This window comes from Myotis yumanensis, unplaced genomic scaffold (assembly GCF_028538775.1).
Source record: "Myotis yumanensis isolate MYYU_CA2020_CCGP unplaced genomic scaffold, mMyoYum1.0.hap1 SCAF_2, whole genome shotgun sequence".
Taxonomy (NCBI): Eukaryota; Metazoa; Chordata; class Mammalia; order Chiroptera; family Vespertilionidae; genus Myotis; species Myotis yumanensis.
Window position 1 is genome coordinate 191,989,296 of NW_027223753.1, and position 25,338 is coordinate 192,014,633.

Sequence of the window (25,338 nt, forward strand, 5' to 3'; positions counted from 1 at the left end):
GGGAGTTAACTGAGAGAGATATTTTAATGATTTCAGCTGAGTATAATTAACAATAGGAGAGAGATTCTAAATTAGGCTCTGGGAGAAGAGATTTTTAAAAACCTAGAAGGAAAAATGAAAAGATTTTCAAACAAATTGAACTCTGGAAATAATATTGATTTCATCAGGAAAAAAAAACCACAACAATTTTGTCCATACAAAAACATGTTTAAAAAGGTAAGTCAGGAGATCAGAAGGCATATTCTTTTGAGACTGGAAGAGAAAATAATTGATAGTTTAACAAGGCTTTAGAAGGAAATGTATCATTATGCAGAGCCAGTTTGGCTAGCAACACATAATTGAAAAGAATATATTTAGCCTTGCCTAGTTAATAAACCATTAATGGAAAAGAGGAGCAAAGAGCTTCACTGACCTTCTGGATCTTGTCAAAATCCTGCCAAGGAGCCGACTGTGGAAGAGTGACAGCGAGTTAGCAACTAAATGACAAAGGCTGGCAAGGCTATGATTTTAATGAAATGTATCTTTGAGAAACTGATTTAGAACAGATGTGCTCAGAGTTAGTAGCTAACACCAAATTCTATTTTGTTATTTGCTCTTCTGCAGTTGCCAATATTCTGGTGTCCAGGTGTTTGCAAATTTGGCAAGGAGGAGAGGGAGCGTAATGTGTTCTATGTATGTGTGTGAGATGGGGACCTCTCCCACCTGTTCTCTCCATCACCCCTGTATGCCTCCCTTCAAAGAACCTTACCTGTGTGATTCTTACAGGCTTATTCTATGTCATTTTACTTTTAGAGAGAGGAAGGGAGAGGGAAAGAGAAAGAGAAACATCAATGATGAGAGAGGGAGAGGGAAAGAGAAAGAGAAACATCAATGATGAGAGAGGATCATCGATCACCTGCCTCCTGCACATGCCCAGGGGTGGGCCTTGACCAGGAATCCATCCCATGGATCCTCCTGGTTCATGGGTCGATACTCAACTACTGAACTACACTGGCCGGATTTATCCTATGTCATTTTTACCACATTTGCCAATGCTGCCACTTGACAAATATTCTAAGCATCCTATCTAATAAAAGAGAAACATGGTAATTAGCGTACGACCGCTACCCTTCCCATTGGCTAATCAGGGCGATATGCAAATTAACTGCCAGCCAAGATGGCGGTTAACCGCCAACAAAGATGGCGGCTAATTTGCATATGTAGGCACAATGCTGGGAGGCGAAAGGGAAAGGACAGAAGAAGCCCCCTGCCACTGACGGTGATCGGAAACCCAGGGGGGAGCTAAGAGCCGGGGGCAGGGCAAAGGTGGCCCTGGGGGCCACCTTTGCCCTGCCCCCCAGCTGTGATCAGAGAACCAGGCACCTTTTCCACCCCGGCCAGTGATAGCAGGAAGCAGGGGTGGAGCCAGCAATGGGAGCTGAGCAGGGACGGAGCCGGCAGTCCGGGGAGCTAGGGATCCCTTGCCCAGGCCTAAATCCTTGGCCAAAGATGTTAGGCCTGGGCAGGGGCAGAGCCTGCAACCGTGGTGAGCTGGGGGTCCCCTGCCCAGGCCTAACGTCTTGGCCAGAGGCATTAGGTCTAGGCAGGAGCAGAGTGGGAGATCACAGGGAGCTGGGGGTCTCCTGCCCAGGACTAATGCCTCCACCAGAGGCCTTAGGTCTTGGCAGGGGCGGTGCCAGAGATCGTGGGTAGCAGGGGCAGAGCCGGGAATGGTGGGAGCTGGGGGTCCCCTGCCCAGGCCTGATACCTCTGCCGGAGGCCTCAGGCCTGGGCAAGGGGCCGATGCAGTGATCGGTGATCGGAGGGTGATGAGGGTCAACTCCTCTAGCCGAGGCATCAGGCCTGGGTGGGGGTCGGAGCCGGTGATTGGGGGGATATGAGGGTCCCCTTGCCCAGGCCTGAAGTCTGGGTCAGAGGCGTCAGGCTTGGGCGGGGGGTGGAGCAAGCAATCAGAGGGAGATGAGGGTCCCCTGCCCAGGCATGATTCCTGGGCCAGAGGCATCAGGCCTGGGCGGCGGTCAGAGCCAGTGATCGGGGGGAGATTGGGGTCCCCTGTCTAAGCCTGACACCTCTGGCGGAGGCGTCAGGCCTGGGCAAGGGGCCGATCAGGCGATTGGAGGGTGATGGGGGTCGACGCCTCTGGCCGAGGCATCAGGCCTGGGCGAGGGCGGAGCCGGTGATCGGGGGGAGAAGGGGGTCCCCTGCCCAGGCCTGAATCCTGGGCCAGAGGCATTAGGCCTGGGCCAGGGGCGGAGCCAGCAATCAGAGGGGTCTGGGGGTCCCCTGCCCAGGCCTGACGCCTGGGCTAGAGGCATCAGGCCTGGGCAAGGGGCCCATCCTGCGATTGGAGGGTGATGGGGGTCAACACCTGAGGGCTCCCAGTATGTGAGAGGGGGCAGGCTGGGCTGAGGGACACTCCCCTCCCCCCCACCCAGTGCACGAATTTCGTGCACCAGGCCCCTAGTCTATATTAATAATAGAGGAATATGCAAATTTTCCAGGACACCATCACAGTAACAGTAATGACCAAATAGCAGGCTGCTTGGGGCGACAAGGCAAGCAGGGGGGTTAGTGAGGGATGACCAAACGATTGAACAGCAGGCTGCTTGGGGCAACCAGGCCAGCAGGGGAGGCAGTTGGGGGGAACCAGGCCGGCAGGGGAGGGCAGTTGGGGGTGACCAGGCAGGCAGATGAGGGCAGTTGGGGGAGATTGGGCTGGCAGGGGAGCAGTTAGGCATCAATCAGGCCAATAGGGGAGCAGTTAGGGGGCGTTCAGGCTGGCAGGTAGAAGAGGTTAGGGACATTCAGGCAGGCAGGAAGGCAAGAGGTTAGGAGCCAGCAGTCCAGGATTGTGAGAGGGATGTCTGACTGCTGGTTTAGGCCTGATCCCACAGGGATCCCGCAGTAGAACATCCTCCAAGGGATCCAGATTGGAGAGGGTGCAGGCCAGGCTGAGGGACAACCCCGCAGGCACGAATTTTGTGCACCAGGCTTCTAGTATCCATATATTAGTACAAAACATTTCTAGACACAGATACCCTCTAACTTGATACAGTGGGGCCTTGACTTACAAGTTTAATTTGTTCCGTGATGGAGCTCGTAACTCAAATTACTCGTATGTCAAATCAACAGTGAACGAGTGAGACACGTGATGCTGTGCTGATGTTGTGGCGTTCACTGTGACGTTCGCTGCGCCAACTAGCGGTGGGGTATCTGAAGCTGGCTTGTAATTTGAATTTTAGCTCGCAACTCAAAGCAAAAAATCGGCTGAGAGACGGCTCGTATCTTGAAAAACTCGTTAGTCGGGACACTAGTAAGTCAAGGCCCCAATGTATAACTATATACATATTATTTAATTATTTATTTTATTTACATCACATTCATTTTATTTTTATAGTCTGTTTTATTATATTATAAAAATATATAAGTATACTATACAACATATGTTATATATTATTATAATAAATACGAACAACAAAGCTTTGATGAAGGTTATATTACAGTAAAGCTCAATTGCAATGAAGTTTAAAAGTTTAGCATCAAAATGATTAGGGACTCAGTGCTTTGGACTGAATGTTTACCCCCAAATCTGTATGTTGAAGTCCCATTCCCCAATGTGCTGGTGTCTGGAGGTGGGGCCTTTGGAAGGTAAATAGGTCATGAGGGTGGTGCCCCCATGTGAGATCAGTGCCCTTTAAGAAGAGTCAGGAGAGAGACTATGGCTCTCTTTCTCACACACCCATAGGTGGATACAGCAAGGCCTTCATCTGAAAACCAGGACAAGGGCTTTCACCAGAAGCTGACCATGCTGGCACCCTCTATGTATGGATATCTGGAGACGTCCAGCCTCAGAACTGTGAGAAATAAATTCCTATCCTTTAAGCCACCCAGTCCATAGTTCTCTTATCGCAGATCAAACTCTGTAAAAAGTCAAGGAGTAAAAACATACTGTGGAGTCACTAAAATAGCCCTTTTAAAGACAGATGTAGTTATCGCATTTTATTATTAGTCCTATTATTTATTATATTATGAAGGTCTTTACTACCTTTCAGATCTTATTGACTCTTACTTGTAAATAATTCTAACTTTAGGATTTTTAGCAATTTTTTGAAATTGTTGCCTTAGGTATCAATCTAAGAACATATACAGTTTTTTGTGTATAATAATCACTAAGTAGTGTTGGCTAATTCCAATGAAATCATCTCATTCTTCCTACAAGAATTAAATGGTATATCGTTCTTAACCAAGTTATTAAGCTTCCTCCAGCAATAAGACCTATTCAAGGCCACTGATCACCAATGTGCTACAGAGAGGCTGATAAAAGCAGTGTTCCCAGAGCTGGTGTTAGTCTTATATGAGCCATCAGGTAGGGGACAAGCTACAGGCTAACCATCCTCTCTCTGACAGCAGTCCTAGCACCAAAAATATGTTTATATAAAGTTTTATTCCAAACCTCATGGGCTACTTAATTCTATCCACATCCAGGACACCTCACCTCCTTGGTCACTTGTCGAAATTTTAGCCACTTCTATCGCATAACTTGCTTCTGCTCTTATACAACATACCTTTTCTTTTCTCTTGTGATATTGTCTATCCCTACCCTACCACTAATATTCCTTCAGAATGTTTCTATGCAGCTTTTTATGGTCAGCATATTTCCTCAAATCTTTCTTCCTTTCTTTTATACAATACTAGAGGCCCAGTGTACGAATTCGTGCACGGGTGGGGTCCCTTGGTCTGGCTGGTGATCGGGGCCGATTGGGGTTGTCTCGCCCAGTCCCTATCAGGGCAAATCAGGGCTGGCCGGCCCGGGGGGAGGTACCATGGGAGGTTGGCTGTGGGAGCACACTGAGCGTCTGTCCCCTGGTGGTCAGTGTGCGTCATAGGACTGGTCTACTGGTCATTTGTTCTACCACTTGTAACGGTCACTTAGGCTTTTGTATATATATGTAGATTCTCACTCTCTTTCCCCTACCAAGAACCTTGATTCTCCCTGAGGACCTAGCATCCATTATAGCATTTTCTAATGCTCATTACTCCAACCTCAAATTCCCAGTGTCTCACTAAGCACATGAAAGGGTCAGGAAATAAGAGCAGACAAATCAGAATTCTTCTCACAATGTCATTCATCCTTTTCAATCTCATGAAAAATCTCCTCATTTTTTATTCATACTGGCCAGCTATATATTACCTAGTGTTAGCAGCCAGGTCAAAAATTCTACATTTCTTGAGACCTTTTGCTCTTGGCACAAAATCTTCACCCACATTCTAATTCTATTCATTGCCATCAATGACCCATCATTCATGATTTCCTCTTATTTAAGTGCCCAAGGTCACAGACATAGCATATAAAAGATTAGAAGACTTTGCAAAAACTTCTGTGTGTTTAAATGGAGAAAGTAAGTTGTCTATTATTTTTCCCTTGCAGTTCCCTGATTTCTCTTGTCCTTTGTATTTATTTTCCTTAATTCCTTAAATTATTTATGTGATTTTTCTCTTAACATTGTGTACCTTGTCCATATTTTTATAAAGAGTAGTAAGCAAAACTAGGCTTAATGTTCTTTAGGTTTCCTTTCTTTCTTCACTCTTCCTTCTGAAAATCATTGCAAAAGGGAATTTGAGGCATTGCTAATATTAAGTTTGATAACAGGATAAAAAAATCAAAGCGTTTAGAACAAAGTAAAAATAGAAATAGAATAGTAAACAAAAATTATAACGGAACAAACACTCCTGTACACATTTTCATCTGGGGTCAAAATTTGGTTCTGCATTCTCAGTGGTGAAAGCAAACAGTGAAGAGTAACCTCAATGACACCATGGGTTCATTTTTTCAGACAAAATGCATCTTTGCTGGTAATAAAGTGTGGGCGAGATTTCTCTTGTGGGTATTCATTACATATTATCCAGTGTCCTCAACAACACCTGGAATGTAACTATGATATAAAACTTAAAATAGCTCTATCTTAAAGCTTTGCTGGCTGAAAACTGAGAAAATAGAGCTATTCAGTGAAAGCAATTCAGAAGGCATTCAATATAAAATGATAAGATATATAAATCTCTTTGGTCAAGTTTGATTCAGGATACATTTCAAACTGGAAAACTCATAGAACACCTGTTACCAACCACCTATCAAAAGCAAAACAATCAACAAAAAACGTATGCACACTTTAGTAGCTGATAGCTCAATTTTGAAAATGAAATATATTTTAATAAACATTGCCTTTATAATTAATCAAAGTGTGTGTAGACATTTTGGGGGGACACCTGTATATATAATTTCAAGCACTTGAAGAATTCTAAAATCTCAAGAACTCCGAAATAAAACCTGATTCAACCCTGGTCTATGAAATAAATTGGCCTATTTGTGTTCTTGCCTATACCAATTAAATGCTGAAGCATTTCAGTTATGATCATCTTGGTTTGAAAAAAATTTGATCTCAAAACATCCTCCTTTGTTTTTGACAGTTATTGCATGACAAACTACATTAACATGTTCAATACAACTATGAATATGTTTTCTGCTTCTTCGATTATTTTCTTTCATTCTTATCCATCCATTGTGCTAATTATTGTATGCAGGATTCCTCTTGTTCTCTGAACAAATGCTGAATATGTTTAAATCATGCATGTACTCACCTTAGCTTTACCACCATTGTACCCATCAAACCAGGTATTTTAAGGAGGCGCTTCCTTCTATCTATTGCCACATACAAATATCCCCAAACTTAGTAACAAAAACTATTATATTAAGTTCACAGGAATAGAAAGAGGGCATAGTGTGGACGGCTTGCCACTGCTACACAATGTCAGGGCCTCAGATGGGACTGGAGTGGGAGGGGGGAAGAATGACTAAACGGCTGAGGGCAGGAATAAGATAGGCTTCTTCTCTCACCTGTCTGGCTGGGGTGACCCGACATGCCAACATGTGGCTTCATCGCAGCAAGATTCTGAGTGGTTTGACTGTCTCCATGGTGGCTCAGGGTTCCAAGGATGAGTATTCCAGAAAATGGGGTAGAAGCTGCATGGTCCCTGTGACCTAACCTTGAGACCTCACACAGCATCATGTCAAAAAAAATGTTTTTATTGAATTCAGAGAGGAAAGGAGAGGGAGAGAGAGACAGAAAGATCAATGATGAGAGGGAATCATTGATTGGCTGCCTCTTGTATGCCCTCTACTGGGGATTGAGCCCACAACATGGGCATGTGCCCTAGACTAGAATTGAACCTGGGACCCTTCAATCCGCAGGCCAACACTCTATATCCACTAAGCCAAACCAGCTAAGGCTATAATGTACTTTTTAAATACAGGCAATAAAATGAAAAACTATGCATAGGACATCTAGCCTTTTAAAATCTTAACATATTTATTTTTCAATTTGCTTTAAAGATAATTTTTAAAACACTGAAACATAATAGACAGAATTGAGGCACCTTATGTGAAATTTTAACCCCCTCTTGCCTTCCCAGAATTAATGACTATAATTTATTTGGAGTCCATTATGGCATATTTTAAAAAACCTATTATTACATATGCATACAGCTATAAAAATATATAGTAATGCTTTGTATTGTTTTGAACTTTCTATACACAGAAACAGATTGAGCACTTTCTCTATACCCAATACTGTTCAAAACACTTCACATTTTCAATTTAGATTAAAAAAAGTAATGTCCTATGAATAGAAAATACCACACACACACACACACTCCATTACAGATGAGAAAAATAAATTAGGCAAAGAGACATTTGCAAAGAACTGTGAAGGTCTGAGACTTCACCTTACTTAAAAGCTAACAAGTTAGCCTACCCAAGATTCACAGATACACATAGAAGACAGGAGACTCCTGGGTAAGACAGTTTATTGCTCATAGTAATAGTAGTACCCAGCATATTAGCATTTACTGCACTGGTTCCCTAAATCCAGTTCCCACAGGGCTTCACAAGGAGAGTCAGATAATACCCGCATATGCAGTAGACTGTATTCTACAAGAGGAACAGTGAGCTGAGGAAACCTTTACTAATATTCTGTAAGCATGCCTGCCCCTTGCTCCAGAGGAAGACACCGTATCTTCAAAGGCTATTTACTCTACAAGAATCCTTGAAAAGATAGTTCTAAGCCAAGTGCTTCCCTCACAAGAGCTGCAGATACGCAGCAGACCCACTGAGAGTTGCTTGCCAGTTAGATAAAGCAGCTTGCTCCAGGCACAAAACTCTAAGGTTGTAACAGGTTTGAAACACTAGAGACTGATGCCAGGGCCCAGGCTCTTGACTACAATGTTATCCGACCTCTTCATCAGCAAATAAGAATTCCTGTTTTTAAATCAGTGCCCGATATTGGAATGTCTTTTTTTTTTTTTTTAATCTAGTAAGATTAGTGATGAGTTGGAGCAAAATATGTTTATTGGCCATTTGGTTTTCCTTTACATGCTCTTCCTGATTCACTGCTTAGCAATTTACTGCTATTTACTTATTTTTCTTTTTGTCCTTAACTGACATATAGGAATTTTTGTAAATACTGGACAGCAAAACCACATTGTTTGTGTGCTTTGGAAAAATCTTTTCCTTTCTGTGGCTTGCCCTTTTGTTTATACCAGGTAGGATCTTGTGTTTCATAAATAAAAATAAATGTAAAAGCATTATATTAATTGTAAGCAAATTAGTTGTTTTCCTTTATGACTTGTGCTTTTTCTTTCTGTAGGATTTATTTCTTAAAAGTATTTTCTTTTGTCCAGTCTATAAACTTATCTTTAGATGTTTCTTCTAAATACTTACTTTTTGTTTCCTTTTTAAAAGGTAGGTCTCCAGTCTTCAATGATTTTTGGTCAGGGATGACTATTTTGTTTTGGTAAACATCAAAATGCCTAACTATTTACTTAAAATTATTCTAAAAATTTATACACCATGAATGACAGCTTATCTCTGATAGCAGCTGTCAGTCATGATTCAAAAATAGAAAAAAAGAAAAAGAATGAGGACCTCTAAGCCTCAAACAGTGTTTCTAACCCATTTTTTTATTATTTGTGAGCTATTGAGAAACATATCCCAAGGGAATAGTACGAGTGATTATACAGTATGAAAAGTTAGATAAAAGTAAGTTATAATGTATAGTTTTATTATTCGTGTTATATATCATTTTATTATTCATGTTATATATAGGTGGCAATCTTTCAAAACAAACAAAAAATAAAGCTAAACCACTAGAAACTCCATTCAAATGTTAAAATAAGTATCAGAGTTCTAGTGTAATACAGATTGTAAATATCGCATTTTTTTCTAAACCCATACTATTTGATCTTTTTGTCAAAATAAATTCATAATTAATAGCAATTCCATGGCTATTAATTAAAAATTTATCTATCACTAGCTCTTTAAACTTTTATTCTCACAAATTTATAACATAGGAAAGATGACATGATACATGGTAACCTTTTCATTTTTATTTGTTTTGACTTGACTTAATTTTACATTTCAGGACTGCATGCCATTCTTTGTTTTTTTTTTTCTTGTAAGCTAGCTAATCATCTGCATTGAATGTGAATGCTTATAAAGCAGCAGAAGCCAACTAATTATGGCTCAATTTGGCTATATGTGACATAATTTCATTCCTGTACTATTTCTCTTATGGAATGTCACACTAACTTAAGCTGTTACTTTTTAGAAGGAAAGAAAAAGGATGACCATCTTATAAAAAATAACGTGGAATTAGAGCCATTATGTTTTAAGTGCCTTGAATTTTCAAATTTAAGAATAGCATAAAGAATATACTATTAGTTTGAATCTGTAAAAATAGACAATTTATATCTGTCTGTAGGAATTATAGATAAATTTTGTTTTATTTTCATGCGTTTTAGTATATTTCTAGATTTTCTATAGTTATTAATATTATTTTACTAAGACATAATATTATCAGTGGAAAAAATATATTTGGTTTGAGAAAATAAATGTTGATAAATTTATTCATTATCTCTGCCAAATATTTACATAGAGTTAAACACAATAAAGGGGGTTAGAGGCACCATGCCCTGTGCAGTAAAAAAATCCACATATAACTTCTGACTTCCCAAAAACTTAACTACACAACACCCGTAGTATAGCAGGAAACTAGTTCTAGGACCCCCATGGATAAGGAAAATCCACAGGTGCTCAAATCCCATATGTAAAATGGTGCAATACAAGACATACAGTTGTCCCTCCACATCCACAACTGGTTGGATCTGTGGACTCAAAACTAGGTATACAGAGGGCAGACTGTATATTAATTAAAAATAATTCACAGTGTTCAAGGGTCAACTTTACTCTGACAATTTCATGATAGGAAGAATATAGAAGACATGTTTATGTAAATTTAATTTTCAAAATGAAAGATGAAAAGAAAATGTTGAAACTCTAATAAAAATCATAAGTAAATATTTTAGCAATAGAGAGATATAACATTCAATAGAGATATGATTTAACATGGAAAAAAATAGCAATTGCCCCAAGTATTTGACAAATTCAATACTGTCAAAAATCAAAATTTTGGCTAGAACACATATTGCTCCTTGTAAAAAAGTACATAAAGAGCTAATTTGACTTAAAAAATAAAAATAATAATAGAGACACATTCTTTATATCAGATAGTAAGCCATAATGCAAAGACCAATTAATGAATGTTGTGTGAAATATCACATAAAGAAACAAATGGAACAGAATATAGAATTCTTATTGATATGTAGTTGATATATTTGAAATTATAGTAATGATGATAACACAGAGCAATGGGAAATTATAGATTGCTTAGTATTGTTATTGGGAGAACTAACATTTTCTGCAGCATATAGTCTTTAACAGACATAGTATACAAAAGATTAAACATGGATTAAAGCATGAAAGCTTTTATAGAAAAATAAGGCAAAATAGTAGAAGAACCTCATCTCGGGGTAGGATAGATTTATTTTCGAAAATCACAAAGCACAAAATCTGTGAGGAAAATAAGGATTTGAATCAATATTAAGGATTTCTGTTTAACCACAAAGTTTAAATTGTTTTAAAGAAGATCTCATGAGCACTATATCCCATGTGTTTGTGCATATTACTAAATATGACTATTGCCAAGAACTTTTGTAGAATTTGTGTCACTGCCTTCTCACATCAAGTGCTATTATAGAGATTTTCCCTTCTGGTATGTGATTTTTGGCCCAAATACCCCCAAGAAATCTTTAAAGTCCAAAAAGATTAACCAGGGATGAATCAGTGTTGCATGCACCTGGATCAACTTTATATAAGACTCGGTCTGAGGAAAACTTTCTTCTGTAACCTTTAATATACTCTCCCATCTTTCCTTCAGGGACTCAGTTATGTTTACTAAAATCTCCTTTCCCTTCCATAGCTACCATTTCCCCAAATTCATTTTGCTTGATTTTCTAATGCCTGTACTATACATTCCTGTTTCAACATCTTTTTCATTTATTCCGATTCTAGCATGACTTTATTACTGTGTCTTCTGTTTATTCTAACATATCTCACTTTCATCTCTTTCTAGGCCATATCACCTCTTCTTATAGTTCTTTTCACAAGGAATGATGTATGATTCACAGAATAGATGAAGTTGCATTTAGAAAATTTAATATATATATTGCCCTAGCTGGCTTGGCTCAGTGGATAGACCATTAGCCTGAGGACTGAAGGGTCCCAGGTTCGATTCCAGCCAAGGGCAATTGCCTGGGTTGCAAGCTCGATCCCCAGTGGGGGTCATGCAGGAGGCAGCCAATCAATGATTCTCTCTCATCATTGATGTTTCTAACTCTCTCTCCTTCTCCCTTCCTCTCTGAAATCAATAAAAATATATTTTTTTAAAAAAAGAAAATTTAATATAATTACAGAGGATGTCCAAAGCAAAAACTGCCTGACTAATTTCCATGACATGGATCTTACCAATGAAAAAATGGCAGACCATGATTGAAGCACATGTTGATGTCAAGACTACTGATGATTATTTGCTTTATCTATTCTGTGTTGGTTTCACTAAAACACACAACAATCAGATTCAGAAGGCCTCTTATGCTCAGCAGCAACATCATCTTCTGCCAAATTTGGAAGAAGATGATGAAAATCAGGACCCGAGAGGTGCAGGCAAATGACTTGAAAAAAGTGGTCAATAAATTGATTCCCGCTAGCATTGGAAAAAACACAGAAAAGACTTGATAATCCATTTATTCACTCAATCATGTCTGTATTAGAAAAGTCAAATGCTGAAGAAGCCCAAGTTTGAATTAGGAAAACTCTTGGAAATTAATAGTGAAGGTAGCAGTTTTGAAAAGCTACTGGGGATGAGACAGGTGCTAAGTTGAATGAACTGATGGATGTGAGCCTCCAGTCCAAGAAACTGTTTAAAATTCAGACTTTTAATGGTGACAAATTGTATTTGCGGAAAAAAATAAATTAGGTTGGGTCCACTCTAATTTAATATGACCTATGTCTTTATGAGGAGAAGAGACAGACTGAGACAGACAGAGAGAATACCATGTTATAACAGAGGCACAGACTGAAGTGATGTGTATACAAGACAAGAAATCCAAAGCTTGGCAGCGACATGAGAAGCTCAGAAACAGACATGGAACAATTCCTCTGCTGGGGCTCCAGAGAGATTTGGACGTCTAGCCTCAATAACTATGAGATAATAAATTTACTACTGTTTAAAGTCATCAAACTTGCCTATTTTTTTTGACAGCCCCAGGCAATTAATACAGAGAGGATCATGATTACTTTGTTTGGAGACCTGCCAACCTGCGATCACATGCAATCAATATTTATGGTTTGCCAAAGCTATCTATGCCTCATTTGCTTTGTAATGCCTCAATAATAGGAAATTACTTCATGAATCATTTTATAAATAACTATTAAAAATATATCAACATTTGTGTATATTAGATTGAAGATACAATCAAAATGTCACTTAAAATAAAACCTGAAGAGACACAAACAGGTATTTCATTTATTATTGCTAGGTGAATGTATATTACATTTTAGTGCCATTTGCCAAAAATATTTAAATGTTTTCTTAAGCAGGCAACATGTTATTACAGAAAACCATTTCAACTGAAGGGAGGTTTGGAGGAAGGATTTAGGGGTTTCGTGCAGAACTTGAGAACAGGGGGTAAAGCTGAGCCTTCCATGGAAAGAGACCTGGGAAGTAGACAAACAGTAACCGCAGCATCTACTTTCACTTAATTTTCCCCTCTCTTCTCAGAGGTTGAATGGTTTGTCATTCCTGCTTTTCCCTGCTCACCTCCTTTACTTTTACAGATTAGGATTCTCTGCTGACTCAGCCATTTGTACATTGTCCTAAAGTCCACCCCAAAACTGCCACCTCAGCTCCTAAATCTACTTGATCTTACAGATCCTGTGCCTGGAACTTAGTGTCTATGCTGGAAATCACAATTCCTGGTAGAGAGAAACAGATAGGCCTGGCTTAAGCTAGACATTTGCCTTTGATCCTATAAACTAAGGCCAAAGGATTGAGTTTAAATGAAACACACGGCTGACACGGCTGCACACTGAAGGGTTATGGAAAGGGCAGGGTTTTTAAGAAAGAGGCGTGAGAACAAGAATGGAATTTCTAACACAAAATTTTAAAGCATTATAGATTTCATACTGTTATTGTTTGATTAAAAGCTTATTAGGGTAAACTTGTTATACTTTATTTTGTTTTTATTTAATTTCAAATTTAAGCATCAAAATCTAAGTAATGCTTCAAAACTGTTTGCATTGATAACTATAGTTACATAATATAGTGAGAAAAGTAATTAAGAGTTGAATTCCAAAAGCCTAGAGACCACGCCCACCACCACTCACTAGTCACAGGGTCCTTCACACTTCTTATTTGTAAAATCTAAGTAAAAATAAGTCTACTTTAAGTGGTTAATGTAGATCCAAAAAGTTCATGTATAGGAAAAGGCCTCAGAGACTAAGTGCTTTACATGCTGAGTAGGATGCCATATTACTTTGTTATAATCCCCATAACAGCTTATACATAGTCTGCAATTGGTAAGTGTTTGGATGTCACCTGTTCATTGCCCAATGCCCATCTGTATTATAACTTTCTTTTTCTGCTGCTGTCATAGATGGAGTTAGTTCAGTTTGTTTTCGCTGCATGTAACATAAAATGACTCTTGTTTAAGTAAGTTTGGGAAGAACTGAATTAAATGACACAATCCAAATCCTGTCCAAGTATCAGAATGAGCAGGACCCAAGCTACCCCCTAGAGACTTTGGCATATTCGCTTCACTAGAGAGCAATGTCACATGACCAAAATCACATTTCTTCTGTGGGTTACTCCGTTCAAATAGTTTCACATTTCTTCCAAGGCAAATGTTGGGTAAAATGTCTAACTTTGAATCTGTCAGCATCACATAGGAGAAATACAGTTCCTGAGACTGATATATTGGTGACAGGTTCAAGAGGGGAAAAAACAATGAGTCAGAGCATTATCTCAAGAAGTATCCTATGTAATAAAAGCCTAATATGCAAATTGTCCCCTCAGGCAGTTGTTCGACCAGGAGTTCGACTGCTTGCTATGAAATGTGCTGACCACCAGGGGGTGGTGCGAAAAATGGCAGGCATTGGTGATGCGGCACTGGCAGTGGGCGGGAGTGGAGGCACTGCCGGCCCCAATGGACCCCAAGGAGAGCAGGATCGTGGCGGGATGGTGGAGCAGGTGAGCAGGTGGTGCCAGGTCAAGGCGGGAGCAAGTGGGGGCCTGATCTCTCCACTGATCACCCTGCAGACGGCCAACAGCTGTGGTGGCGGGGGGTGGAGCCGCCACTCGGCTCCCAGGTGCTGAGGGAGCTGGGCCAGGGTCCCAGCCCCAATTGATCACCCCACAGGCGGGATGGTGGAACAGGTGAGGGGGCGACATCAGGCTAAGGCAGAGTGCAGGTGGGGCTACAGGGCTATGAGGCTAGGCGCATGAGCTGGGGCCCGATCTCTGCAGGCCACCCAGAAGTGGGACCCCACCTATGCATGAATTTGTGCACCAGGCCTCTAGTCTACTATAATTGAGCAACAATTATTTTTAACACCCAATTTTGGCTTTGTACTCCTAGCCAATATTGATTTTTTTTCTATATTGAATTTCAATTATCCTATGGAATTTGCCCATATCCCTTTTCCCTGATTCCATGGGTTTACTCATCTCTGTATCTTTCTGTACATGGCTTAATTATATTTGTATACTTATTAGTTATACTTCTCTATCTCAGTATACATATGGTATCCCAATACAAATTCAAGTAACAAACTAGACCCCAAGAAATCAAATGCAAATTCAAATTATTGGCAGTGATGGAAAAGATTCTGGTTTGACCCAATCAGGGCCAAGTGTCTATTTAGCTGTGCCTGGGAGATAAGTCACAATGCCAGCTGGCTATGCAGCAGTGATGCTAGAGGGGCCATAAAAAGGGGTGGGGCATTTAAGAGCTGTGGGTGATTAATTTTCCTTAAAGAAAAAGAAAAAACTGGGCAGGCACACAGAAGGTGAGGACGATAAGCTCTAACACCAGAGCAATATTTATAGGCATCTCCATCTGGATATCTGTGACCTCATTAAATTCAGTCTGTCCCAAAACTGAGCTCATTATCTTCATGAGGCCTCCAGCCTTTTGTATTTCCACTTAATACATCACTATTCTCTTGGGCCCCCACACTTAAAATGTTATGGTATATTTTGACTTATTGTCTCTATTATTCCAAACACCCTTTCCACTCAATTAACAAGTTAAGTCATTTTTTACTTTTCTTTTTCACATATCTTTTCTTGTACCCTCCTCACCACAAAATATGGGAGGAATCTCTTCTTAATACAAGAAGTCTTTGCCAGATTTCTGGATCTCTCCTCTATTACATATCACATTCTGACACGTTATATTTTTAATGATTTTCATCATGATTTCCCTTTATGTTCATTAAAGAAGAGAGAGAAAAAAAAGAAACAAACAAAAATAGAAACAAGAAAGAAAGGAAATAAAGAAGGAAGGGAGGAATGTAGGAGGGAAGAAACAAAGGATGGAAGAAAGGAGGAAGTGTTTTAAACTTTTTGAGGACACTTCTTTTTTTTTAAAGATATTTTATTAATTTTTTACAGAGAAGAAAAGAGAGGGATAGAGAGTTAGAAACTCTCTCGATGAGAGAGAAACATCTATCAACTGCCTCCTTCACACTCCCTACTGGTATGTGCCCACAACCAAGGTACATGCCCTTGACCGGAATCGAACCTTGGACCCTTGAGTCCACAGGCCGACGCTCTATCCACTGAGCCAAACTGGTTACGGCTTTGAGGACACTCCTTAAAGAGATTGTCTGAATCATTACTCTTCTCAAGACCAGCAAAATACACAGAGGGTATAGGTGAAAGCAAGAGTTCTTATAATATTAAGATAAAGTAGTTTTCAGGACAGCCCACAGATTATTTGAACCCTGATTTGGGAATCCATAAGGAATCTATAAATACAATGTACAACAGAGAAACAAGGTTCTCTCATTGATTCCTCATAAAAAGAAAAATTTGCTCAAGGTGGGTTGATACATGCATTTTTACCTAAAACCCAATAAATTCCATTTCCTTCCTCAACTCCAGATCCTAGAGAATCCTCTTTTCTTCTGATAAATGCACTTAGAAGACAAGAAAACGTGATAGAAACTTCATCAGTGCCACGGCCTCCCATGAAGAAATAAAGCAAAAACAAAGCCAGGGTCTTGCTTGGATGAAAAATTTCATTTTCCAAAGGAAAATGTCACTATAACTAAAATGCCAGTCATTAACTGTGACCCAATTTGGACCCTTTACTCCACTCAGTTATATTAGCCACTTCTCTTTTTTCTCTGCTCAAACAGGTGAGGGTCAGATACATAATAAAGAGATGGTGGTAGGCTGAGGTTCAGAAGTGCTTCCCATCCCACATCCAGAGGCAAGATTTTCTTCCCACTTGTGGTAGGAGCTTAATAGATACAAACAGCTGAAAATTAATTTTGGAACCTAGATGATATCATTTGCAGTCTCTAATGGTAATCATCTCATATATCCTCTAATATATATGAATAAGTGAGACAATTTTCAAGAACCAATTCTTTTGACTCTTGACTATCTTCGCCTGGCATAACCTAGTCCCTGGTTTCCTCAGAAACTGAGTTTCCTCTCAGAAATACAATGGCTTGTATGGAACGACATTGCTTACAAAGGTGGTAGTAGTGGGAACGGCAGGGGACTCTGGAAATTTACTCTTCTTACAGATAACTAAAAAATAATACATAGCATTATTTAAGAGCTTCACTAGCTCTTTAAAGGCCTTAATTCCCCTAGAAATGGGTGGTAACCTTCAACTTGTTCTATTTCCTCTTCTAAGTGTTGTGTAAATTATATGGACAAGGCGGACTACATGACTTTTTATTTTTTTCCCCCGAGAAAATAGCACTTACTTGGAAAAAAATCCCTGGAGACTTTTTGGACCATTCCTCTGTGAGGAGAAATTTGGGGCAGATCCTGTGCATGATGAGGGGATACATGTACAGTAGTAACGAAACCCTGTGAAGAATGGAATAGATAAGTCTCAATATATTCAATATTAAAGATATTCTACTTGGAAACATTTGGGTTTGAAAAGGTTGTTACAATAACACCTTTTAGCACTCACTTTGTATAGGTAATATATGCTGATGGAGTACATAAAATCCCACTGCAGACCTGTAAGAGAAGGGTGGTTGAGAATATTTAGAAATATTCTCTTCAGATATCTGTAAGGTTAATTCTGTTTTGTGAATATTAATCCATTCTGTTCCAGTTTAACTAAAATAACCATTTATGTATATTATTGGTGGTTCAAAGGGCTAATCAAAGCAATATCACCCTCAGCAAATGTTTTGCTTCTCATACTCATGTGGCAGCAACGTTGGCATGAGGAAAACTTAATAGAGTTACTTTATTACATTTTAATCCTAGATATCATGGTCTGCCAAGAGCATTAAAGTGTTCCTGCAGAAATAAAGCCTCCCTACAAGCCTTGAAATTAAGTTTTTGTGCGAGTGCTTATAAGCTAAAAGTCATAAGGGATAATTAAATGTACACAAGACAGCAGGTCAGAAAGAAAACGCTGGCTGTCTACATGTAATCACTGACTAAGTTGTTTTGATCCAAACCTTTATTTTTGGCAAACCACCACCTACACGACAATAAAATAACAATCACCCAGCGAGGAAGGAAATAGCTCCTAATGTCTGCCTGGGGAGGAAGCGGGCATGTGAAGGAAAAGTGAAAGGACATTTCACCGCGGAGCAGAATAAACAGCCACAGAGTTGAAGGTCTTCACCGCCTTTGGAGGCAGCCTCCCACCCGGCAGTGAACCCAGAAGATCGTATTTTCCCATTTATAGTCACACGAAGCATTCATTCAGGGAACACAGGCTTTTATAAGAGCATTTTGTGATAGGATTTTTATGGATGGCATTAGAAGAGGCCGTTAGGAGAGTTATAGCAGTAGAATGTGTACAGACTCCTGAAATAGTAAGTAAAACAAACAAAAATGACAACCCGCCACCACAAAGCAAACAAACAAAAAAAAAAACACAAAACCTTTTCTCGCCATTCGTGGTTCAGAGACATTATAAGGAAGGAGCCACAAAAATAAAGAAAAATGTAAATAATAGTATTATGGTGATCTCACTGAAAAAAGAAAAAGAGTCGTGAAATATTTTTAGGATGTTTATTTTTCAACACGTTTATTAAGCTCCTACCACTAAGTGCCTGGCATGGAAGATTAAGCCCATTAAGCCTACTTTTCAGTGAACTGGACATAATACAGTGAATTGCTTTCACAATGTGATTCACACAGTATATACTCAGGTTTTAGTTGGCATGGCAATACTTCAAGTTAAAGAAATCCCTTCATTTTTAAAAGCCATTCCCCAAGAGAGAGGATCCAGTTTATTTTGGTCATGACAATGCTGGCTGCCCATATTGGGCTGTCCAGCTGAGCGGGACTTCTTTTCTTGTTCACACTGTAGAAACCTGAGGGAAACCAGGTTTCTCTCTCTCCCTTCCTCTCTGAAATCAATAAAAATATATTTTTTAAAAATGAAACCGCTTCACAAGCTAATTCTAATGTATAGCCAGGATTGGAAATGATTGAGCTCTGCTGGCAGGATAGAAACAGGGGACTCTCACCAAACTCAACTCTCACCAAAGTAACCTGCGGGGAGAAAGAGGACATTCCAGTGCTGCACGGTGGCCACAGCACAGTTGATGGTGGTGGGGACAGAGTTGTTGCATGTTTGCTTGTACGTGTGTTTGCGGAAGAGGCAGCTTAGAGTCATACAACTCCACTGGCTGTGGGGAGATTAGACACCTATTCCACCTTCAGTAGATAAACAGGAGTATAGCTGTGTTTCTACAAGGAAAATAGAAACGCTAAGATTAAATAAATCTGGGGGTGAGTTTTAGGGAATAAACACAAAGGCCAGTTTACCAAATCTGAGTATAAAACTTAGGAGGCCAGTGGAGCAAAAGTTTAAACAGCTCTGATGTGAGGAATGAGCATGGAAAGCTATCGAATTAGATTGGACCTTTTACTTCCTCTTTTGCTCTATTTGTGTGTGCTACTCACAATAATAATGATTTACTGACTAATCAAGTTGCACAGAGCATTCATTAAAGGGCATTCATTTGCTCAACCACTACGAAAACAGGTATATTTGCTGTTGTCCTCTCGATGCCTGATTGTGAATGTTTATGCGAGTAAATTATCACAGAAGAGAGTAAACAAGATAGAATAATAAATCCTTCCCAGTTTACCTAAAACCTAGGCTCACAGTTGTCTGTGTCTCTGTCTTTTGCTTGTTAGCGCATTTTACTTCCTGTGATTTCGTGTTGAAGAGACTTAACAATACTTATTTACCTTTAGCCAGAATATGTAACCTCACACAATGCAGCTTCCCCCATAACTAGAATATGAATTTACACAGTGCACATTTCCCAACTCCTTTGACTAATGTATGCTCTAAAACAACACTGATCTCACTGTCCATACCACACAAATTTATATCTTCTTAGTTTTATTTAAATCACATACTCTTTTATTATGTAAGTCACAGGATCAGATAGAGTAGAGTGGATAATGTAGAGAAAATAATGTTAATGAAAGTGGTTACCTTCTCACTGATGCAAGCAAATTAAAAGAATGGATACTGAGCTCTCCTACATGCCAGACAGTATATGGGATCGGTGGCTCTCACGTTTAGTGTGTGTCAGAATCACTGAGAAGGCTCGTTAATACACAGAGTGCTAGTTCTCCCAGGGCTTCTAAATTGGTAGGTGTGAGATGAGCCCAAGAATTTGTATAAAATACTATACAATGAAAAGCTCTTCCTTACTCCATACTCAGTAATGCCATCCTGGTAGGCTGAAATTGGCTGTGATGGAAGTATTTATAACACATAAATCCACAAATGCTATACATCAGGGATTCTTTCCCTCTCCTTCCTTCCATCTTTCTCCCATGAACAAGTTTTTAAACATTTCCCAGCAAATCACTGAGGACGTTGGAATTTCTTTGAAAGCTCAATTTCTGGTTCACATGTTTAATTGTTGTTAAGAACCAATGATCTATGGGGGAAATTCTAGTATGAAAGACAGACAAATACATAGTACTTGGTGTAGTAATACATAATGTTATTTACAGTCAGGGGAAGAATATTTATTATCTTTGTGGGGGGGGGGACTAATGGAGTAAGTTTGGTTTGAGCTTAGATTTGAATGCTGTGTAGGACTTAGAAAGGCACAAAGAACATTTGGAAAGAAAGGACATTTCTGTTGAGTGCAATCAATAGCAAAGGGACATGTTTGGGGAACACATTAATTTCGGATTAATTCCATCAAGGCCAATATACATTATTGAAATGATAGTACTTGCCTAATATCTTTCCCACTAGAACAGGGGCGGAGAATCTTTTTCCTGCCAAGGGCCATTTGGATATTTAATATCATTTGCTTGATATAATTCACTTAATATAAATTTATATTGCTATGAAAAAAGCTCCTAGATTTATTGAATTTCAAGTCCTGTCTGAAATTTGCTCAGCAGGGCCAGACAAAATGATTTCATGGGCCTTAAATGGCCTGCAGACATTCTCCATCCTCGCACTAGACTTTAGGCTCCATAAAGGCAAGAATTTTGCCTGCCATGGTATACCAAGCCCCTAACAGAATATCTGGTACATAGTAGATACACAATTATATTTGCGTGTGAATGAATGAATGCACATCTAAATGACCTAACCATGAAGTAAAAATGAGTTATTATTCAAAGAAACTGGATCTATAATATGGAATTAGGCACTTAATTCTTCTCTGGACAAGAAAAACAACAATTACCTGTGACAAAAAAGATTTGACAGTTAAAGATGCCTGAGAAGGAACAAAGATTTGTAGAAAAAAAAAAGAAAGAACAATGATTTTTGAAGAAAATACAGGAGTCAAGATTTAAATTTTAAGAAAGTGTAAAATCTGGCAATTTTTACGGAAAAAAAATTGTAAGGACTAATGAAAATGATATATTTCTTTTATACCTTAAAATACTTATTGGAGTCTACCACTTAGAGTACACATTCAGTTATTAGAGGTGGATATCACTAATCCAAGATGAGAAAATGGTGAATGTCATTTGATTTGCAACAATAATTAGAAAGTTAGTTCTCTACTTTGATTTACTAAGAAGTATCTTTAATATATAATCTATTTGCCAAAGCCGGTTTGGCTCAGTGGATAGAGCGTCAGCCTGCGGACTGAGGGGTCCCAGGTTCGATTCCGGTCAAGGGCATGTACCTGGGTTGCGGGCACTTCCCCAGTGGGAGATGTGCAGGAGGCAGCTGATCGGTGTTTCTCTCTCATCGATGTTTCTAGCTCTCTATCTCTCTCCCTTCCTCTCTGTAAAAAAATCAATAAAAAAAAAAAAATATATATATATATATAATCTATTTAAACCAAGTACAGACACAGAGTTTTAATGAAAAAAATATTGCTCACTGATTGTGTACTCAAATCTGTCATAGGCTAATATCCAGAAAGCCTTCAAAATTCAAAGGTAAAATTCATATAAACAGTAATAGACAGGGAAAACACATAAAACTATTTCATTTAAGATCACATCTCACCTAAAATGAAGAAACTGGTTTTAAGTAAAAAACAAACAAAAAACAACTAAAGCAGGAAGACAGAAAGAGGTAGAGTTCTACTGATTGGTTTAAAAATTAATTAGCGATGGAAAATTTCCAAATATTTGAAGAGTAAGCAGCACACTTTCAAATAACTCATGGGTCAAAGAAGAATTGCAAGAGAAATTTAAGAAATTTTGAACAAAATTAATGTAAAAAACAACTTATAGACATTTGTGGGATTTAGTAAAAGAAGTACATAGAGGGAAATTTATAACATTGAATGCATCTCTCTATATAAAAGCCAAGCGACCGAATGGTGGAACGACCAGAGGTGGGCTTGGCCAGCCAACTGCCTGTGGCCCCTCCCCCTGCCCCGCCCCTCATCGGCTTCCCCAACCCAATCACTGAAGTGTGACCTTCAGTGATTCTAAGTAAGTAAAAGCTCTCCAGCCTTCATAGACCAGGAACCTGAATGACGAGTGATCAGGAGGAAAACTGCTCATGGTCTGGACTGTCAGTCAGGTGTCCAGGAGAGGTGCCCAGCACAACCACCATCTTCCTGCGTTCTCTCTCCACTGCTTACTACCAAAGAGGGAAGCCACATCACACCACAGCCTCTCTTTAGAGGGTTTGTCAGAGAGAACTAAACCACATTACCTGTCTAGGGAAGAGGTTTAGAAACGAAAGCTATACGTGTCCCTGACACTAAAGAGTCTTTGAAGCTTCAACTCATCTGAAAGCCAACAGCAATTGTGTATACACCCTGCAAAGATCTTTGATACTAATAACTCCCCTGGCCGACTCCACCTCCGATCCACCCCCTCCACCCCAATCAGGGGTAGCCAGACTCCACCCATGCACCGGGCCTCTAGTCCTATCTAATAATAAACAAACATGGTAATTGACTGTACCTTCGTTATGCCTCCCATTGGCTAATCAGCGAGATATGCAAATTAACCCAACCAAGATGGCGGCCAGCAGCCATGCAGCTGAAGCGAGCAGGAGGCTTGCTTGCTCCAGTGATGGAGGAAGCCAAGGTTCCCCGCCTGCCGCGGCCTGGCTCTGAGCTACAAAAGCAACAAAGTTTCAATTATAGAAGCTAAACAAACCCCAGATACCTACTTTCAGCCAGCCGAGGCCACAGAGCTGGAGCGAGCAGGAGCCTGGCTCTTAGCTCCAGTGACGGCAACAAAGTTTCAATTATAGAAGCTAAACAAACCCCACATACCTGCTTTCAGCAGGCCATGGCCTCAGAGCTGGAACGAGTAGGAGCCTGGCTCTCAGCTCCAGTGACAGCAACAAAGTTTCAATTATAGAAGGTAAATAAATACCAGAATAAAAAAAAAAGAAAAAAAGGAGAGGTTGGGAGCTTCCGTCGCCGGCCAGCCTGAAAATGGCCCTCAGTCCCTCACCCAGACTGGTCAGGCACCCCAGTGGGGACCCCCACCATAAAGGGGGTGTGGCCAGCCTGAAAACAGCCATCAGCCCCTCACCCAGGCTGGCCAGGCACCCCAGTGGGGACCCCCACCCTGAAGGGGTGTGATCAGCTGCAAACAGCCATCAGCCCTCACCCAGGCTGGCCAGGCACCCAAGCAGGACCCCCACCCTGATCTGGGACAACATTCAGGGCAAACGAGCCAGCCCCCACCTGTGTACCAGGCCTCTATCCTATACAGTAAAAGGGTAATATGCAAACTGACCCTAACAGCAGAAAGACTGGGAATGACTGGTCACTATGACACACACTGACCACCCGGGGGAAGATGGTCAATGCAGGAGCTGCCCTCTGGTGGTCATTGAGCTCCCAAATGGGGGAGCTCTGCTCAGCCACAAGCCAGGCTGACGGTTGCCAGTACAGCAGTGGTGGTGGGAGCCTCTCCTGCCTCCTCAGCAGCGCTAAGGATGTCTGACTGCAGCTTAGGTCTGCTCCCCGCTGACAAGTGGACATCCCCCGAGGGCTGCCGGGCTGCCAGAGGGATGTCTGATTGCCAGCTTAGGCCCAATCCCCCAGAGAGCAGGCCTAAACCAGCAGGTGGTCATCCCCTGAGGGGTTCCAGACTGCGAGAGGGCAAAGGCCGGGCTGAGGGACCCCCCCCCCCCCCCGGAGTGCACAAATTTTTGTGCACTGGGCCTCTAGTATATTAGAAAAGAAGATCTAAAATCAATCATCTTAAGTTTCACCATAGGAAACTGAAGAAAAAAAAACAAAGACAAATTAAACCCAAAGTAAGCAGAAGAAAAGAAATCCTATATAATAAAGATGTAATATGGAAATGGTTGTTACATAACAACCAACCATGTAACGACTGGATCACGGATCAGCAGGAGGGTGGGGCAGCAAGCTACAAGCAGGCAACAGAGAGCTACAGGAGGGGGCAGGGCAGCAAGCTACAAGGGGGCTGGGGGGAGCTACAGGATGGCAGGGCAGCGGGCAGAGAGCTACAGGAGAGTGGCAGTGAGCTATTGGTGCACGGATTCATGTGCAGGGCTACTAGTAATAAATAAAGCAGAAATTAATGAAATTGAAAATAGGAAATCAATAGAGAAAATAAAATAAAAAACTAGTTCTTTGAAAATATCAATAACCTTTATAAGCTTCTAGCCAGGCTAATGAAGATAAAGAAAAATTAAAGAGAGAAGACAAAAATTATTAATATAAGAAAAGAAACACAGGCAATCACTACAAATGACGTGGTCATCTTTGTCCATAAATTTGATAACCTATATGAAATTTATCAATTTCTTTAAAAACATAATTGGCAAAACTCACACATGATCAAATAAATAATCTGAAAAGATTAGCTTTTGCTAACAAAATGGAATAAACTGTCAAACCTTTCAAAACAGAAAGCACCAAGTCCAGATTGATTCACTTATAAATTATAGCAGTGTTAAGGAAGAAATTAACTCATTCTATGAAACCAATAATACCTTAATAACCAGTACCAGAGAAATGTTACATTTATATCTTTCATGAACATAGCTATAATAATTCTCTTAAAAATATAAATGAAAGGAGTTTTAGGGGTAAAATAGGCAGGTTTACGGAGTTTTAGGAATTAGAGGTCCATGGGGGAGGACTGCAAAGGTGAGGGCTTGGAGCTGCCAAAAGGCATACATTCACAGAGAGAGAAAAAAAGGTGCCAAGATAAGGGGAAA